Source organism: Balearica regulorum, chromosome 7 (assembly GCF_011004875.1).
Source record: "Balearica regulorum gibbericeps isolate bBalReg1 chromosome 7, bBalReg1.pri, whole genome shotgun sequence".
NCBI lineage: Eukaryota > Metazoa > Chordata > Aves > Gruiformes > Gruidae > Balearica > Balearica regulorum.
Window position 1 is genome coordinate 3,929,612 of NC_046190.1, and position 18,337 is coordinate 3,947,948.

The 18,337-nt window shown below is 47.1% G+C and overlaps 1 protein-coding gene across 4 annotated transcripts in view; it reads left to right on the forward strand.

The window, feature by feature from the left end:
- Positions 1 to 5,935: 5,935 nt before the first annotated feature.
- The window catches only part of CTBP2 (C-terminal binding protein 2), a 140,769-nt gene continuing 128,367 nt past the window's right edge, over positions 5,936 to 18,337 (forward strand). Inside the window, exons 1-2 of one of the 4 annotated variants that reach the window (XM_075757655.1) lie at positions 5,958 to 6,425; positions 7,344 to 7,395. The gene's annotated coding sequence lies outside the window, so the exon portion shown is untranslated. Of the gene's footprint in view, positions 6,426 to 7,343; positions 7,396 to 18,337 lie in introns of those variants that run through there. The other 3 variants (XM_075757654.1, XM_075757653.1, XM_075757658.1) reach the window with 3 other exon arrangements.

Genomic DNA, 18,337 nt, shown 5'->3' on the forward strand with positions numbered 1-18,337 from the left:
AAATCCATATTTAATTTAATGTGAAGAAGTATGATACCGAGATCATAGTTACATCACAAACCAACTGTTACTATTGCGATCAATGTCCTGTTGAATTAAATTGTTTTGTATATTGTATTAGAGTATCCCATGTGTTTTGCTGCCCTTACAATGCACTTGTTGCTGCAGTCGATGCGAGTGGAGGATTAACGTATTCGGATAACGTGTGCAGGTATCCCATTCCCTGCCGGCAGCCCCTCTGCGACCCCACGCTCATCTCTCCATCACAACCACATCCCAGTATTCAACGGAGAAATATTTTAACACCACTGGAGCCTTTTCATCCACAGATCCTGCAAAATGCAGCGTCATGGTTCTGGGAGTGAAAATCTAGCGCTGTAACCTCTGCCGCACGGTGCACCGAAACAGTAATATATTAACACGAGGTCGTAGCCTGACAAATGCTTTTAAGACGGCATAAGCCAGTGCTGCCATAAAACCAGCCCTGCACTCCCTGCCCCAGCTGCTCGCTCCCACCCACGTGAGCCTCTCCCCGCGCCAGCACGTGTCTCACGCGGCTGAAGGCAGAACCAGGTTGGGGAACAGATCCAGCTGAAAATAAGCTTTTTTTTTTTTTTTTTCCCCCCCTTCTTTCCCTGGGATTAGCGTTCAGCTGGATCCATTCCCTGATCCACTTCACCTTGCAGCTGCACAAACGCTCGTGCTGGCAGCGGGAGGAGGCAGCGCGGGCTGGGAGCGCATGGCCGCGGCCCAGAGGAGCCAACTGCTTCTTGAGGCACTTGCAGCAGCAGCTGAGCACAAGGCTGCAGACCGGCTATTTTTTTTTTTTAACAGGCTTGGTTTTCTTTCAAAATCAGAAAGAACTGAGAGAGTGTCTACGCAGACTGCAAATAACCCGCACCTTTCCAACCAGGAGCTCAAAGTACACCTAAGCCCGCGGGAGGACGTAACGCGGGATGCGCAAGTCCGCAGAGCTGCTCCTGGAGGCAGAGGGCAGGCAGGGCAGGCAGGGCAGGCAGGGCAGGCCGGAGGATGACAATTCGGGCTCTCAGAGCCCCTATAGAGCACAGGTGACCACGCACGTCAGTTTGGGATCAGAGTCTGGGGGACTCAGCACCTCAAATACCGAGGCAGCATCAATATGAGATAACAAATGAGGGCTATCCCATGGAAACCCACTCTAAATACTCCCACAGAAGTGGGGAAGAAAAAATATTGTGTGTTATTCCCAACAACCTCCAAAATCCAAGCTGCCTTGATGGCTTGTTTTGTTTTGGGGTTGTTGGTTTTTTTTTTTTTTTCTATGCTGAGCAAGATTCCCCATGCTTTTAAACTAGCAAAAAAAAAAAAAAAAAAAAAAGACAAACTCATTCACCCTCCTTTCTCTGGGTTCCCACAGAGAACGTGTGGCATAAATGAGTCCTTTTCATTTATATTAAGTTAAATACCGTTATGTTATCAAACTCCAGGTCCGGAGTGAAAATCTTTTAAACCTGTAACAAATAATATTACAATAATTAAATTCTAAAACCTAAGCCTAAAATAGGAGTGGGGAGGGGAGTTGCTAACCTAATAAAGATCGTTTAGGAGCAATGTTTTTTCTATTGGTGCAATCCTTCACGCTGGATGACATCCTTACGGTAAATTATAGGAAAAGTGATCTGAACCACTCTCTTAATGAACTTACTTTTACAGGATTGATACCAAATGTTGCATTTTTCACTTCCCACTAGAAGTAATTGTGCTCGATGGTGCTTGTATACCCGTGTCAGTTTGGTGTGAGATCAAAAGTATAAGAGAAACAACCTGTCTTCTAAATGCTTAGTTACAGAAGAGTTTGCCAAATACGTTTTGGAACAAATTCATCCCCGGTTTGCATCAATTACAGCACTGAAATGAAGGATGCGTTTCTCCCAGTGCGTTTTCAAGTTAAACTTGAGTACTAATATTAAAAGTGGAGTATGCAGTAAAATAAACCGATGCATTTCTCCAGGCTCCAAATTTACACACACACAAAAATCTTGAAGGGAAATTCCTTGGTGTATTCATATTCCTGCTAATTGTACCTATTTTACAGACAGTTAAACCAAATTCTAGGCTTAAGTTTCTGGACCAACAGAACTGGTAGAAAATGAATGTTTGCTGCCACCAACTTATAAAAAACACGAGCACCTTCTTAAAACATAGGTGACTATTTTAATGAATAGCCATTATAAACTAGCCAACACATCCGTTCAAAACCAGCTATGTTTTAAAAACTGGTAAAAAATAAACGGGATATTGACATCGGTGCTGAGTATGTGGCGTTACTCAACACATAAATTTAATTTCTAGTGATCAAACCTGGTCTCTGGCTGAGAAGGATCTAGACAGGATTTGTGTCTGCCTGTTCCTACATAGCACTGAGTAACTAAGTTGCACAAACACTTGGAGCAGTAAAAGAACTGGTCTATTCTAGTCAACAGATACTCGCTCTAAATCTGCAGAGAGATGCATACGCTTAAATTTATGCACTGAGAGTCATCCAGCTGAAGTCAATCTGACTCTCACGCTACATAAAAGCCATGCAGAAGCATCGTCTTTGCAGGATCAAGGCCCACATTTGCATCTGCAAATCAACGTCTTTAAGAAAACCAGATTGTAAATTTTATTTTATTTTATTTTATTTTATTTTATTTTATTTTATTTTATTTTATTTTATTTTATTTTTTTAGTTCCTTGCAAGGTCTTGAGAGGTACCAGTGTAGCAGGAGGTGCTGCACTCAGGCTGACGTGTGGCTGAAGTGTAGAGGGAAAGTGTGATTGTGCTCCCGGTTGATGGAGTGCCTCGTGTGACGTGCGTTCAGCTGCTTGAAGCCAGCATGTGGGTCAGGAAACAGTATTTCAACATCACCGTTTTCCCGAATCCACTGCTAATAGAAACCAAGTTATTCACAAGAGAAGCATGTAATCCCTTACTAAAAATAATTACAAATTCATCATATATAACTGTTAGAGACAGAGGGGCTACAGACTTTGTGTTATATTTTAGTAAGTAGTTAAGCTGCAACACTGGACAAGCACAGCGAGTACTGAAGTTAATTAGCAGCAGCAGGGAGGAGCATTATTTCAGCAAGCAAGGTGAACCCTGGCTGCCAGGGAAAAGGGGTGCCACATAACCCTTCCACCCCAAACACCCGGTTCCCCTATTGGAAGGACTCATAAGAAGTGCATTTTTTAAAAGATCGTGCGATTTCACAAAAAAAAAAAAAAAGATGCTGAGAGGCCTTGGTTCCTAAACAGAGCAAGTAACTTTTCAGTACCGCTACCGATAGGTTAAAATAAATAGAAAAGAGGGAGAGGAACAGCTTGATTTTGCTTTGCTTTGCAAGCATCCCTCATAAACAAAGTTTTCAGGACTATTCTTCTCCTGGCACAACCACCCTCAAATATTCCTTAAGGATGGGAGCCTCAGTCTTTTAAAATATAGTTAGAGAAGGAAGAGATGTTTGGAATTCGCCTTTTAGATAACAGCCTGAAACATCTGTCCAGAAAGTGGATAAAATACAGAAATAATCCAGAGGAAAGAGGCCAGAAGAGAGGTCTGCCCCGTGCCTGCCCGGGCCGCAGGATGATCCTCTTCCTTTGCCTCTTGTGCCTTTCCCTTGCCCCAAAACCGCTGCTCCGCAGCTCTGGGAAGCCAAAACACCCCGCTCCGAGCACGTGCTGAACTCCTGCACAAACCAGTGAGGTGCTGGAGGAGTTTAAGCTCCTTTGAGGCTGGGCAGCAGTTGAATGGAAGCTTTAAAAGCTACAATTTGAACTTACAAACCTATCGTTTCAGGCCCCCCACCGAACCTACTGTGTATCTTCTTTCCTAGCATCTAATTACAAAGGCTATTTCACACTTGATGAATGTTCGATCGCAATCCAAATAGTTTGAAGAAAAATCCACATGCCTGAGGATTTGCTTCCCTGTTAAACTTGAGGACGTTTGCTTTAGAGCTTTCTCCTTTACAACCTGTAATCTAATTGCTCCGGTAATGAAATAATCATTTGTGTCTTTGGCCTCAACGTATGTCGTGCTTACTTTATTTATATCAACATTATTTATTAGGAGCAATTACTGTTTTCCTGTCCTGCACCCCCATACATTGCATATATAATGTTTAAGAAAGCAAATTGGCTAAACTAAAGAGAAACGGTGGTTGGTTTTGAAAAAATCACCGCTGAAATGCCACGGGCAAGTCCTCGCTTGGTGCAAATTGCTGTTATTCGTTGCAGCCCAAGTCCCACGTGCTAAGGAGCTGCCCACAATATTTTGACAGTTAGCAGTGTTGCTAATGATGGAAATCCAAGAAATCCTGGTAATACGCAGACTGTGATTTTCATGGTGAGGTTTCCTGCAGGCAGGCAGGGTTTTCTCTTCGGGGGGATTTTTGCCAAAGGGAAGAGTGCAGAATTAGATGCGTCTTCCAGCTGAATGCTGCTAAATTTTATTAAAATCAACTTGGAGGTGCCGGGCTGTACCCCGTGTCATGCAGAGCCTGGGCATCGTGGGGCGGCCACGGCTGTGGCCATCTCGGCACCTACACCATGCGGAATCCCAGTGAGCTGAGGCTACGCCAGGCTTCAACTTCTGCGGGACGGAGGTAGCAGCTCCCGGCAGCAGCTGCTCCGAGGACAAATGATGGACACAGCGTAAACATCCAGCGAGGGTCTGAAATGTGCTTAGAAGAATCAAGATCTTTAGGCTCTTCACCATGTAATTTTGCCCACAAAAACCGAAGCTCGCTTATTAATTTTGATGGACAATCGATCTGGTTCAAGGGTTTTAGTTGACTAGAAAAGGAATGTGCTTTTTCACAGGCTGATTGAGAAGCACGGGATGTATATAATGCAGAAGGCTCGATGATTATACAACAAAAAGATGGGATCACCACCTGCCCACATTCTTGTGATAAGCAGATGAAGAACGTCTGTCAAAACATTAATTCCCAAATCTATGGGGGTAATGCGGAATACAAATACAAATAAATGCACGTTGGAGCGCGCTCTCGTTATCTCGCATTCAGCCGAACGCCCCGGCGTGATTATACGATAGTCACATCAAATTGGGTGCTCGGCGGGGATGGATGCGTCAGCCCCTCCGTCTTTTAAGATGTCAACAGCGCGGGCTCAGCACGCCTGGTGGCCTTTATTCCCCGGCCTCACAACATCAATTTCAAACCCTACGCGCGGCGTGCGGGGCCAGGAGGGCTATGATCTAATAATTGCACAGTCAAGCGGACGGACGCGGCCGGGGATGACGGCGATACAAAGAGGCGCGGGGCGCAGGCCGGACTTCGGTACCGGATCCCGCGGGGCCGCGCCGGGTGTCGTCGTCCCCCCCCCCACCCCTCCCGGTGGCGATCCCCGGGCCTGGCGCTGCCGGGCTCGATGCCGGCGGCCGGGCAGGGCCGGGGCGGGGGGGGTACGGGGACGCGGAAGCCCCGCGGGCGCGCTGAGCGCGGGTGGCCGAACAAAGGCGGCCGCCGGCCCTGCCCGGCCCCCGGCCCGGCCCCCCCCCCCCCCCCATCCCCGGGCCGCCGCCGAGCGCAACAGGCGCCGCACCCCGCGGAGCCCCTTCCCCTTCCCCGCCCCGCCGAGCCGCTGCCCGCGGGTGTGCCCGGGGCGGCCCGGTCCCGTCCGCCTGTGCCCGTGTCCCGTCCCCCCCCCCCCGGCCCGGCGCCTCCCGCCGCCCCCCCGCCCCTTCCTCGCTGCGTCTGTTTGTACTTTAGCTGATCCACTAATCCCCCGAGAGAGCCTATTTGTAGTGAAGAGTATCTATAGGGGGCGAGGCTGGTCCATGTGGGTTTGTGTCATTGGTTTGCAAGGAGAGACCCCGCCTATTGCCAAAAAAAAAAAAAAAAAAAAAAGAAAAAGAAAAAAAAAGAAAAAAAAAAACCCGTGAGAGCCCCTACCTCTCCCTTCGCTCACCCAGCGCGGCGAGGGGGAGCGTCCGCTCCGCCCAGCGCCGCCCGGGCACTTTCCCCCTTTTCTGGCTTAAAAAAAAAAAAGAAAAAAAAAAAGAGAAAAAAAAAAAAGGGGAAAAAAAAAAAAAAGAACCGGCAACCCTCCCCCCCAAGTTGCAATTAGCATCCTCCCCGCTGCTGCTGGGCGCCGCGGCGGGGCTCCGCTGCCCCCGTCCGCTCCCGGCGCGGCGGCGGGCGGAGCAGGAGAGCGAAGGGGGGGGGGGGGGGGAAAGGATTAAGTTGGTTTTTTTTTTTTTTTTTTTTTTTTTTTTTTTTTTGTGCGGTGTGCGAGCGGGTGGCGTTTTTAAGGTGGATCTCCGGCAGCCAGAACCCGGCGGTGGTTGATGCGGGAAGGGATGCGGCGTTGAAGCACGGTGCCGGGGCTGCCGGCGGCCGGGCCGAGCCGAGCCGAGCCGCCGCGGCCGGGAGCAGGTAAGGGGGCGGCGGCGGCGGCGGCGTCCGGGCGCTGTCGCCTGGGCTGCGTTCCACGGAGAGAAGGACAAGGGAAGGCGAGGACATCTTTGCTTGGATATCCCCGGGCGAGCCCGCGATGGAGATGAAGAAGGAAAAAGGGGAAAGGCCGGAGGGGGGGGGGGGGAGAGAGAAGGAGGAGGTTGGCTAGCGATGGTGGTGGGAGGCGACCGCGCAAGTTACGCGGGTGGCGGGCGACCGCGGAAAGGCGAGGTGAAGTGGGAAATCTTTTGTTGTGTCGGGCCCCGCATTGTTTACTTAGTGCCGAGCGCCGCCGACAACATCTGCCGGTGGATTAACGGGGCGGCGGCGGCAGGAAAGTTTCGGCAAGGGGAACCCCGCTGCGCGGCGCGGCCGCCAGCTCCGCGTCCCCCGGCCGCCGCCACCGCGGCGGCCGGGGGACGCGGAGCAGACGGCCGCGGTCCGTGGGGTTTGTTTTTTATTTGTTTTTTGGGTTTTTGGGTTTTTTTTTTTAGGGCTTTTGTATTTAGTTTTGGGGTTTTTTTTTAAAAAAAAAATAAAATAAATTTTTATTTTTTTATTTTGAAAAAATAGATTTTAAAATCTTTAACATATAAAATTTTAAATTTTATTTAAAAAAAAAAAATTACCTGATTGTTGGATGAATAATCGCACTCGCCCGGCAATCGCTCGGCAACTCTCAGCGCTCAACCCGCGGAGGTGCGCGGTGCCGGGGGTCCGCAGGGCAGAGCGGTACGCGGGCCGCGCATCGCTCCTTCTCCCCCCCCGCCCCCCCCACTACACCCCGCGGGTCTCAAAATGCTAAATTTCCCCAATATTTATATATATTTTATTATTTCCCCCCCCCCCCCCTCCCGACTTGGAAATTTTAAACCTTCCGCCGATATCCCTGGCAAGCAAAACCGGAGAAGCTGCCGCAGGGTCGCGGAATTAGGCGTGCTGCTCTGAGGTTGGTCTTTTCACCCCCCCCCAAAAAAAAAAAAAAAAAAAAAAAAAATAATACACACACACACAACTTGCTGGACTTGCTGAGGGGGAAAGAAAAGCCTTTTGTCCTGCGGAGGGACGTGCCCCTAAGGTAAATCCTGGCTGGGGCTTAGCGCTTGGTACTTTGCCGGGTCCCGTGGCTCTGTGCTGTGCTGGGGAAGGAGGAAAGTGGGAGATGGAGATCTCAAAGTAGTAGAAGTAATTTCTTCTTTCAGCTACACTTCTCCGCTGCTTTTGAATTGCCTGCAATGAATGTACGTAGCTCTAATTGAAGTACTTTAATCATTCACACTTGATTAAGTATACCGTGACCAGGGGAGAGGAATACACACGGCTCCCCGGAACACGAGGGTTGGTGTGACATTTTAATCCTCTGTTTTAAAAAACATCAGTGAAGCAGGAAAAACGGTAGCCGATGACGGTTAGGTATAATGGACCGTTGTTTTCATACAGATGGTGGCTTACCGACGGGAATGAAATTGCAGTTATTGCAGATATTTTTTTTTTGAGGGGGGGGAGAGGCATGTACTTTTCAGTTTGTTTAAGCAGAGTGAAGAAAATAATGATAGACGAGATGCCTGGTGACAAAATGCTTTTGTTCCTGTTTCCATCAGTGCATAAGGGCGCCGACCTGCTTTAGCATTCTTTAAAGGTCTCTTTACCAAGGAAAATTGAAGACGGTCTCATTATAGGAGAGTGTGTTCAGAATACTATGAGGTATTTATGAATTCAGAGGTGATTGTTGAATCGCAGACATTTCAATTACGCATCCTGTAGTAAAAAAAAAAAAAAAAAAAAAGAATTATTTGTGGCGATGTGTTCTGTAATCTGTTATTACCATAAAGCTGATTTGTGCTCGAGCTCCGGAGCTGGCCGAGGGAATGGGTTCGTCCACAGGGCTTGAATCTTAAACAAAGATTTGTATTCTTCGCCTCGCAAAACTTTCTGCTGCAGGGACAGCCTGAAGTTCCTATAAAAGCGATTGTTTGGAAAACGTCAGCTATCGTCAAGTATTTTTCTGGAAAATCTGGCGTGGCAAATGCAGGACAGTATTTTTAGAAAGGAACTTTTTATTTTTGGAGGGGTTTGGGAGACCCACCTGTTAGTCATTAGTGGGGAGCAGGACAGAGGTTGGCTTTCATCATTAGCAAACCCCGGCGCATCTGGGGCTGTGGGCACGTACTCGCTTCATCCCGGCTCTTCCAGTCATGGGCTATCAAAGTATCTTTCCCTTTAAAAGTCATAACCAAGTATTTCTAAAAGCGATTAGAAACGAAGATAGTTTGGTCAGAGCGGTGAGCCCCTCCTGTGTTTTGAAATGCAGATTGCAGGAGCTTTTGACTTTTCATTTTTTCCCTAGAATTTCAGGCTGAGATGTTTCGTCGGTCCAGAGTTTTATTGTCAACTTAATAGCGTACCAATTGAAGATGATGTTTTCCTGCGGTCAGCTTCCCCTGTTTTTAAGGTAGTTTTCTTCCCAGCCCGTTTGGGATCCTCGAGGTTTGGCCGGCTCCGGAGCGCGATGCCCCGCAGAGCTGCGACCCCCCAGCCCTGTTTGCTCCCTCTTGTCCCAACCTGCTTTTCAAGGGCAAAATTGTGCCCTTTTCCTCTTGTGCTTTTCCTAGATGGAAAACATTGAAAGGAATTTCCCCATAGCGAAAACTGTAGCACAGGCTGTCGTCTCTGATGCTGTCATTTCAGTACAGAGACTTGTCACCGGGGTCCAGTGACAATCATCCTCGTATCAGGAAAAACATCAGCCTCAAAGTATGAGGTCCCGGACAGGAGCTGGAAGTCACGTACCCAGACCTTTGGCCAGGAAAGTTGATCTATCCATTGGGCTGGCTGCAGTTCAAATAAAACTTCTTTACTTCAGCTTGACTCTTGTAAGAATATGTACATTCTACTTTAACGAAAAAAACCCCGAATCTGGGTTTGCACAACCTTTTGGAAAAGGTAGATTAATTTTTGGTGGGTTTTTGGTGCTGTCTATTAGCCATGGGAATCAAAAGTGGCTTCGTCTTTAAGCGGAAGAAATTGAGAAGCTTCTCTAAACACAGCACTGGCAATTTGCAAGTGTTTTGTTAAATTCTGGTGGATGGTGCTGTCTCATAAAATCTGATAGGTGTCATATTTACTCCGCACATGAGATCTAGGGAGTCTTCCTTTCTTTGCTTTATATTCTAGTTGTAGTAAGTTAAAGAAGTGGAGAGTGGAGCTGCTGCTGAGGAGCTCTTCAGACTGGGGTGATTACACCTGCCCTAGAAATTTGGGATTTTTCAGAGTACAGGGACCCAGCAGTTGTTCCACACACCCCCCCCCAATCTGTTTGCAGCTCTCCCCCAATAAAATCACGCTTTTGTGTATGTTTGGTTATTCCACAGAGCTGGAGAACAGCACCCGGAGCCATTCTCGTAGCTCTTGGGGTTTGGATACAACAGAGAGAAAGGAAACGTGATATGGATCTTAGTAATTTTAAAAATTTTGTCCTAAGAAGGATAAAGCCCTGAAATATCTTTTATTTCCTCTGCACAGCTCACTTAACTCTTAAAATGAAAATTATTCTTGTGCTGAGGTTATTTAGATTATATGCTCTGACAGGAGAAACGGCATCAGGGCTCACAGGAGAACAAGGACTGGGCAGAGGGGGTGCAGGGTGGTGTTGGGGTCCCCTCTTGCAGGGAACACTGAAACACGGAGGGGAGGTTTTGGCAAGTCACCGTTGGGTTCACTATTGGCTGGGATAACACACACATTTTTGCCAGGAATTGGTGTTTTCTCCACTGTTGTATGTGACACTGGAAGATGTAATTCCAAAATGGAGTTTGTCATGCCTAGGAACGCCTGGGCCAACTCTCACCACTTCTTCTTCCATCTCCCCATGGTTCTTTTTTTCTTTTTTTTTTTTTTTTTTTTTTTGTTCCTTCTCTTGGAAATAAAGATAAGTTTTAGGTGAAAGGATGAAAAATGACATGACCGTCCTTTGCCCCAGCGAGGGCATGGAAACCAAACCTTCTCATTATGCCCCGCGTGTCTTCACGTTCTGCTCATCCCATCATGGTGGGGACACCGTGATCTTTGGCATTTTACAGAGTACCGGGAAGGCACCGGGTAACATCTTCTGTGAAGTCAGCAGGAGGTTGTGGTAACAGAGCACAGAAGAATCAGTTGTTATTTATTTAGTTTTACAATGACCAACGATGCTTTATGAGTGTGCACTCCTCTTTCTTGGACCTTTAGCCCCTGATGATTTCTTAAGAACCAGGAATTGTTTTCACAGGAATAAACATCTGGAGTTTTTTTAAGTATTTTTTTGTTTCTCCTCTCTGAGGTGGTAATGCTGGCGGGATGTTGTGTTTGGGAAATGTGATGGTGAGATTGCAAAGAGAAAGATAAAGGCTTTTTGTTCAGAAAAGAGGTACTGGACTATTGAGAAATAGAAATTCCATTTTGTCACTTTTATCCTCAAAATAAGAGGGGCCCGAGTGCAAATTTGCTCCAGTCTCACCTAGATTTGACACCCTACTTGAACTTTCTGTCTTGAGCCTGCAAGATAATGTGTGCTGCACGGGCTTTGGGGTTTGCTTTGGTGGGTTGGGTTTGTTGTGCTTGGTCTGGTGCGGGGAAGCACGGTGGTGATACGTGAGAAGATCTCGGTGGTCTTGCTGGCAGTCGGTGGTGGGTTTTTTTGCTCTGTGATGATTTGTTAGTGCCTGGATTATATTACTTGTAACTTCCATGGAATTATTAAAAAAAGCGCAGCTGGAATAGTCAGAGGGGGAAAATGTGGGATGGAACCAGAGTGGCCTGATGGAGAGGTTTGCGTCTGCACGTCTTGAAGGTCAGTGCTGGTGGGCTGGAGTTTGCTTTGGCCGGTCGGAGGTCTACGTGTCCTGCATGAGGAGAAATGTGGCGAGGAGCAGTGCCAGCGTTTTCCCCCAAACATCAAAGCTGTGGTGCCGCAGAGGATGCCTCGTAGTGGTGCGTGTCCCTGCCTCCATTGCCATCAGTGTCCCAGTTTTGGGTGTTTCACAGCCACATCATTCAGGAGGGCTGGGGGCGGGGAGGGCAATAAGCATTTAGCTCCTGGGGCTGATGTCAGCCCTTGGGGAGGGCTCGGCATCCTTAGCACCAACTTCTGTGGACCCATCAACCCCTCAGGGAGCTCATCAGTGCTGCTGCATGACGGGGTTGCCCAATTCTGGGATTTTTATGGGGTTTTTAGCTCATCCTGGAATTCAAGCCAGGAATGGGGGGATGCCAGAGGCTCATCCCTGCTCTGCGGTTTGGCCCGGGGAGGACAGCCCTGGGATGCCATCGCCTTTCAGGGTGCCCCCACCCCACAGCTGGCGGGAGCTGTGTGCGCTTGTGTTACATGGTTATTTTGGATAATTCAGCCTTGTTTTTCAAATACGTGGTCTTCTGGGTGGATCAGGGTAGGCATCGTGATAGGCATCCATAAAGTCCCATCTGTTCTGGGACTTCACTGTAAAATGCAAATAAAACCCAAGTTACTCAAATACATCAGTAGTAGATGTTAATTATTAATGACTTGGTCCGCCAACCTTATCTGGCAGTAATTTCATGTATCCTTCAAGCTTATGAAAACCAGTGGTCCCACTGAAAGTAACTGCCCTGCTTCCTTCTGGGCTTCTGCCCATCCTTCCAACCAGAAGCAGGCTTTGTATGGTTAAAGCAACCTGCTTGGTGGTTGAATTTTGGGCTCTGCTTTCCCAGGTGGGTCTTCTCCCTAATCCCCACCAGCAGTCAGAACGGCGTGCGATTAGGAAGGACCTTTGTCATCGTGGTGGCCAACTGAAGGTTGACCAAATCCCACTCTTCTTTGGCCCCAGGTGTAGAAAGCGCAGGGTACCTTGGCTGTGAGTTTTTTGTGGAGGTGCTGATAGGAATCTCACTGAATTGGTTTTTCACACGATGACCGCTGCGGTTGCTCCCGTATACGTTAACTTGTGTAATGTTGTCAAACACTCAGCCACTATTTCTTTGCAACAACGCATACCAATTATTACTTAAATAGACCCCTGAAGCACAGCGCGGAGGGAGAATGTGTGGATTAGAGACATAATATTTACAAGGAGCCAAGTCTTTAATGAGACCAGGAATAATGCAGATAGATTCTCTGTTCCTAAATATAACAGATATGTAATGGATGCTGCCTATCTTTTTTTTTTTTTTTTTTTTAGTGACCCATTTGGTTTGGAAAAAGAGTAGCTTCTGTGCTGAGGAGGTTGGCACAAAATTGTAGGATACTCCAAAACTGGCCTGGCTTTTGGTTATTATTGTAATAACTGTAACGTATGGCTCTGCAAGGTAGAGGCGATCCCGGCTGGGACTGTCTTGTAGCCCCTTTGAAATGCTGGTGGCCTTTGGGAGGAGCGATGGGTGTACGAGGAGCGCAGGGTTGGGCGCGAAGGAGGCAGAAGGAGGAGATGGCGATCCGTTAGTTTCCACGCAGCTGATGCGCTGCCGGAGCCGACAGCATCGGTGTTAGGGCAGAAAATGGACAAAACTGACAGTCACGCAGCTGGCTCCCGCGCAGGCGGGGGGTGTCGCGCCGTGGGGTGCGATGAGCTCTGCAGGTCCTCAGCCTGCCCGTATGGCTATTCCCGTTTATAGTTAGAGGAGGCTGCTGTGACACGCTCCCTCCCTTCTCGATGAACAATTCCCTTTTGGTCCCGTTTGTGCCTGCCGGGGTGAGCACGGGGGCAGCACTGTCATCGAGGGCATCGCTGGCTTTTCTGCATCATTTCTGCGTCCCAGGCGCGCGTGTTTACATCCACATACGTACCTGGCTGAGGCTTCCCCAAGGTGTGAGGTCTCCGTGCCCTTATTCCTCTACTGTGATGCACTAGGAATGCTTTGGGCATGGAGACCTCATAGTTTATGTTCCAGATAAAGTTTTTAATTAAAAATTGGCCTTCTGCAGGCTCCTTTGAGTAACTGCATCTCGGCTTTCCTCGTCAACTCTCCTCCTTGCTTTTATCAGCATACCTTTCACTTTTACGATGGTATATATGTGTGTGTGTGTGTGAATGTCCTTTATTTGTGTTAGCTGGAGAACCCTGTAAACTCCTCTTCAAAAACGTGCAAGGCCCAGTATAAGAGATAATAATGGTACATGTAGAGCACAGCATAAAGTGTCGACTTTTGTATTATTTTTATGCTGAAAACCAGGTTCTGTATGAAAGGAGATGTTGGAAGAAATCAGCAATTTAAGTAATTAGGCTAAATGCTAGATGTTACCCTTAAAAGTTGAGAGACTTGAGCTCTGCTGTGATGAGTTTTGGATGAAATTCATTTCAATTCAATATATGGAAAAAACTCCCTTTTCATTAGCTTTCATGATCTTGCAGTTAGCTGAAGTTTCACGATCCCGCAGCAGAAGCTCGTGTAGGTTTTATATTTGCCACTCGTCTGAGCTAGTACCTCTTTTCATACAAAAATGGTACGGTGCAACATTTGAGCCTAGAATTAGGGTATCCCGAAGTTTAGTACCGAAATATCTATGCTAACTTCAACGTTTGCCCTTTGCTAATAACAGCAGCGTTTCTCAGGTGAAATAATACCTGTTCCACCTATTTTCCGTTCCTAGAAGGAAATAAGATTTTTTTTATATGCTGCAGTATTATTCCTAGGTGAAGTGCCAGCATGACATATTCTTCCCATCCGCAATGTTTGAAGGGCAGAAAGCATATATCTGTATCTCTGTATCTGGACGACAAAAGTTGTGAGTATTAGAAAGAAGCAGCACAGACAGATTTGGGGAGACAAAGTGCAGTTTTAGTTTTGTCTAGCCAAAAGTTCAACATATTTCTTGAATTTGTGCTTTCTTGGAGGCGACCCAACTTCACTAAATACTAGTTCCAGCCTTGCTTGGAGTATGAAATCTCACTCTTGTTCAGCCCCAGGCTGTGAGGTTGCGGCCAGTGGTATTTGTTGCGGTTGTTTCTGAAAAACTTTTAGTTGAATGATGTATCAGGAAGAAGAATCTGGCCAAGTGGGTCTCCGCTTGCCTGCTTCACTTTCAGCCGTCGCCTTTCCAGCCTGTGCTCCGGGCTGTTTAAGGTGCTGGACACCAAAGTGGGGTGCACAGCCCCTACGATACGGTCAATGTCTGCACATCGGAGAGCGGAATTGATAGCAGGGAATAGAAATCCGAGCTTGAGGAAAGAAGCAAAAAGGGATGCAGAGAGAAGCTGTGGCCGGTAGTGATGAGAACAACCAACAGTTTCTGTAAAATATTAGAAATAAAAACTAGGTTACTAGATGAAGTTAACAGAAGAGACAAAAATATTACACTTTTTTTGGGGGGGGGGGGGGAGTAATGATATGGTTAGACCCCTGTTATGATTGTGGTACAAGTGAATGTTAAACAGCAACTGCTTTAGTCAGACCTCTGCACGTCAGCCCGGTGTCTCTCATTGAAGAGGTTTACAAGAGTAAACTGAGCCAGTAGCGCGTATTTTTTACCGCATGTTGGAATACTGGAGAATTCCCCACGAACTGTAGCAATGCTGATGTTGTATTCGTATAGCAAAGCAGTAAATGGGCCAGGCTGAGTAACGCAGACCTGGCAGCTTCACCTGAGTCCTGGGCAAACGATTCGAGTCGGTGGTGGGAGACTTGTTTAACGAAGGAGGGAGGGATGGCGATGTGCTCATTCTCCATCAGTATGAGTTTAGGGGCAGGACATCCTTTCGAACTAACTTTTCTTTTTTCACTTAAAGAGCTCATTGATGGGATTGCTAAATATAACTGCAGGGATTTTTATTTACTTAAAATTCAGCAAGAAATGCAGCTTGCTACAGCACCACTGTTTTGGCTGGGGCTATGCAAAAGAGTGACTGGCTGAGACCCAGCAAAGTGTCAGTTCTTAAAATACAGTTGTAAAATCAGAAATAATTTCCAAACATCTATTTCTAGCAGTCTCTCTGAGAGCTCGTTTTTGTCCTTACGCTGCTTAACGTGTTTGTGAGCAACCCGTGATAAGGCAGAGAGTCACCGCAGCTAAAGCCTGAAATGTCACTGAGATTGGGAGAGTGGTAAATAATGAAAAGGAGTGACCGCTGGTAAAAGCAATTTGTATTGCTTGGATACAAGCAGGTAATATTTCTCAGATGGCCAACTGTAAATTTCTCTATCTAAGAGCAAACAAGGCAGGCTGTGCCTCCAGGATGCTGTCTGGAGAAATCATGTCTTTATAGAGGAGCGAGGAGTCACGAGTGAGCGCCGCTAATATGATATTATGGCCAAAGGTTTTGTGTGCTCCTTGCCTGCGCTGGCAGGTGGCTGCCGGGCTGGAAGAGGGACGTGGCAGCCGCCGTGTCCCCAGTGCCTGTCGAGGAGGGGCTGCGGAGGGCTGCGGGAACACCGGAGGAATTGGGAAGGGATGCAGGGGAAGGGTCCGGGACCTCCGTCCACTTGGCTTATCCAGGAGGGTGTTGGAAGGTAAATTGATTAAGGCAATTAGCATGGTCATGGGGAAAATAAATTGAGTAATGAAAAGCTCTTGGGTCCAGCAGGCAGAGTTTTAACAAGACCCGATAGCTGGAAGATGAAGCCAGGGAAAGCTGGAGGAGAGGTCCACGGTTTCGGCACTGCTGATGGCGACAGAGGCTGCTGAAGGTGCTGGTGGTTTCTCCAACTTTGGAAACGCCGGGTTCAGGGATGTTTGTTCTTTGGAATGAATGACGCTCAAGCAGGGATTAATTTAGGTAAGTTAGCGTGCAGTGTGTTGGGCTGGAAAACGACAGTGGTCTCTTCTGAGTGGTCAGACAGTAGTCTTAAAATCCATGAAAGCCCACCGTTTAATTGAGAACGTCCAGATATTTGCAGATCCCAAGCACCAGCATTGCAGATTTTCCTTAAGAGGATGACTTGCAGCGAGGAGACCTGCATCTGAAGGTGGAGATTGCCGGATGTGACCTTTAGTGCTCAGGAAAGATCTCATTTCCCACCATTTCCCTAAAAAATTCCTTGTGCCCATCACAGGGATGAGTTAACCTCCAGTGTCAACACCAGGTACTTAGCACTAGGGAAGAAGTTAGCAGGGGCTGTGTTAGCCTGTGTTACGGCTAATGCCCGGGCCAGATGTGAACTCATTTAGGTGCAGGAAGGAAATGAGGGAGGATTACTTCTTTTGATAGTCATGTGCTTTATCTAATGGTGCAGAATTTATTCAAACTGTGAGTCAGCTCTTGGTGGCCACGGGACATCAGAAATAACTCCAGCACTGGTGGGAAACTTCTGAGCAGACGAATACAGAGAGGAGCGCAAACTGATCAAAATGGGTCAAACCCAGATGTAAAAATTAATTATATGTTGCTGGTGTCATAGTTTGAACAAAAACAATGCGTATGTGTGCAAATTGATTTTTATTTTGAAGCGAGGATGTACACCTGGATGTTAGCAGAGTTACTCCACTTTTAGGTGAGTTTTCAGATCAGTCTGTCCGTCTCGTCCATCATTCATGGATGAGGTTTGTGGGATCACCAGGCACCCATCCGTGTTGTGTTGCTTCAGTATGCAGGAGCCGTCACGGCTGGAACGTTGTTTCACGTCCTCCCGTGTGTGTGTGTGTATATCTACACATGCAGAGGTATGTATATCTGCTGGATATACACCGGCTTTTTAGGTCTAGAAGTTGAATTTGTTAAAAGCCTAGTTGCAAAGAGAGCAGGGAGTGCATGAAAACATTAGGCAGTGTGTGGCAGTATTTAATGGTTCATTTGGCCACTCGAGGCCTCTGTGTGCTGTCTGACCGCAGGGAGCGAAACGGAGCAAAACAGGAATTTGTTGGTGCAATTAAAAGCAGGATAGTAAGACGGGCTCACATGGTAACGCAGCTTGGGCTAATGCTGTGAATTAAGGACATTTAGATGTTTGGCTTTGTATGATTTAGCTTAAACAAACAAACATCGCATTAATCTCATTACTCAAGCAAATGAAATAAACCTTTAAGGCACTTAAAACACGCCGATATTAGTTAGCTGTCGGACCAGCAAGACCCGTTTCCAGACAGCGCGTCGACTCCTGCGCGTAGCGTTACTTGCGTGTGTAAACGCTGGCGGAATGGGGAGTTACTCTGGGGGTGGCGGTGGGGCTGGACGCGGGCGCAGTGGGAACTGCGGGTGCAGTGGGAACGGCGCTGGCGCACAAAGGGCGAGAGGTTTGTTTGCCGCTGAGTACCGGGCACTGTTCACCGCGTTGGCATCGGTGTCTCTGCGTTACTCCTTTATCCTTCTGCTCTAAAAGATGCAACTGGAGAGGTCCTTGTGGGGAATGTAATAAACCGCCCCCCCTAAAATTGTCATTAAAAGCGATGCATTCCTATGTACCGTGTCCTTACATCGCTCTGGTAGCGTAATGGATGTGACAAACCTAAGCCTGGAGAGGTTGGTCATTTTTTTTAGTGTCCTGCGCGTTGCGCTTTCTTTAGAGGAAAACATAAGAATTTTATTAACTCCGATGTGTTAGGCTAGCCCAGGAATTTTCTTTTGTATTTCAATTGCATTTGTTTGGGCTTTGGTTAGGCAGGGAAATGACTGAATGACATGTCATGTTTATAAAATCAAGAGTACCTAGCTATTTTCATACAGATCTCTTAATAGAGATTAAACACAAAATAAAGCAGAATGCATCAACAGTGATATTCCCATAAGCAATATTGTAACTTGTATGCAGTGTAATTATATTTTGTACACTTGCCAATTAAGCAGTTATGCTTTAGAGAAAAATTACTTTCAAGAGATGGAAGAAAAGTATCGCAGTAAATCAAATAAAATATACATGTGTTAGAGGGTTTTGTATATGCAGCTGAAATTTTAAAATTTCCTGCTGTGTTCAGGTTGCTGTACGCATAACGATTCTCTGTGTCCTGTAGC